The following is a 2220-nucleotide window of genomic DNA, read 5'->3' on the forward strand; positions in this document are numbered from 1 at the left end:
AGTATTTGTTCATGTCTTAAAAATAATAAAGCAGCAGGCAGAGCTGTGGAGGACGGAAGGCACTGTTAGGTACATTGCATCAAAATAGATCATGGAGGAATTGAGCCGACAATCTGTCAGGTTTACCACATGTGATTTCGTCAAGTTCATTGTTCAATTAGGTAAAATGCAATGAATTTATTTATCATTTCGTTCGTGCATTATAGTATGTTGTTATAGAATCGGAACTAATTATTTCTTATCTCATAAATCAAATTAAAATTCAAGTTCTAATTATTTATAAAATTGATTGATTTGTTAACCGTTAATACTTTAAATTATATTTTGTTTAAAAGTCGACAGATCGTAACGAGTTTTTTATTAGGCTCTAGATGTTTATGAAAAAAAAAAATAGAGTCAAATACTTGAGGTTGATGAACTTCCAAGGAAGAGACTTAAGCACTGAATCATGTGCAGAAATTATTTGGAAGTTAGGAGGAACATTCATGGAAAATTCTTAACTCATAAGGACGAAATCGTGAATAGATCTTTCTATATCTACTTCAAGTCTTGTAAACAAAGTCCAATTGGAATCAAATCTTTGTATGCTTTAAAATTCTTACGTGTTTCCACCTAGAACTTGTTAAAGTAATTATTAAGGGAGAGAGGGTAATAAAAAAATGTCAATGATCTCATGTGGATTTGTGCAGTGATTAAGAATTGGATTATTATGAACTTCATTTGATTTGACTCTAATTATGTGGACATGAAACCATGGGTTTGACCAAAAAAAATGTTTTTCAGTTGAAAAACAATGTCAAAAGCATTTTAGTTCTGCAATAGGGCACAAACCCATTGCTTGTTGATTATATAATATGTCATGTTTGCAGTGTTCTACTGTAAATGAAACCATTATTCAATCAGGAATTTGCTTGTATTTGAAAAATTGGTAATGGAAAACAATTTAAGTGTCGATGGGGAGAGCTTTTTCAGTCAAAAGATTCCAAAATCGAATTTGTTTAGTGTATTATATCATCATATGAAACCTGATATTCAGCAGGTCTTCTCAATTATTTCGATACAAGAACTTAAACTATTGGAATGAATACTTGGACTACTTTATATGTCAAATTTATTAAAAGAACAATCATAAATATTACAAACAGAAATTTGTCACTCATCCACGGTTTTTAGTAAAAAAGAACATTATGACAAAATATATTTTACGTTATACTGTAACGTCTTACGATTCTTTGTTTAACGTAATCTCAATTAATGAAATTCATGATGCAAAATAGAGATGAAAATTTTGCATTGACAACCTAGTGATGCAGGATTAATTAGGTGCTGCAATTTGTATCAGATCAGAGCCAAGTACTATTACTACATTCATGTGTTTCCATGGTTTTTGAACTCTCTTTCTGGGTGGAAAGAGATTACATCCTGATTAAGAATATATAGTTTTTCCATTCTCAAGTTGCTTGCTGATGGCAAGAAAAGCATTTTTACTCAAACTATGTAACTAGACCTAAACTAATCTGGTTAAATCTCAGCTCAGCACTACCAAAAAAAAAAAAAGATATTAAATCTCTCCCACTACATCTTTTTACAAACTTTATGGACCAAGACCTAATTGTTGATTTGCAGTATGCATCTCCAAAGATTCCCTACATCATTTCTACTTGCCACCAGCCCTTGATCGCCATCTAAATCTGACTGTAACATATTGAGACCCTTTTACTGTTTATTTATTAATATAAGAGCTTAAAGATATTTACCCAAATCTTCATCCGTTTTCCATCAAGGCCTAAAAAATGGTTTTAAGGCAGGCAGAAAGTGATATGAACATGTCATGAAGGGCCAAACTAGATCTTTATTATGGGACAAATCATACACACAGTAACCAGTTAGCTTAACCAACGTTTTAGAGGACAAAGGTTCTTCTTTGGCGTACCGAATTACTTTTCTCTCAAAAATGAAAGCACAGTTTGTTTAACAAATCAAGACAAGAGATATTTTCTGGAAAGCAACAAATCCACAAGAAGCTACTTAAGAGCTAACATGAGATCAATATTAAAACAGTTCAAAAAGGGTTGAACAGAACAAATTGACAGTTATCCATTTCAATCTTTTTTTGTTTTGTTTTGTTTTCCCCTTCTTTTTCTTGGAAGAAATGTATTACACCTAATTTCAGCTTTTTGTCTTGTAATATACAATTCAACTTTTACAACTTGCAACTAC

Source organism: Theobroma umbraticum, unplaced genomic scaffold, assembly GCF_002168275.2.
Source record: "Theobroma umbraticum cultivar Fairchild unplaced genomic scaffold, ASM216827v3 scaffold_31.0, whole genome shotgun sequence".
In the NCBI taxonomy this organism is placed as follows: Eukaryota; Viridiplantae; Streptophyta; class Magnoliopsida; order Malvales; family Malvaceae; genus Theobroma; species Theobroma umbraticum.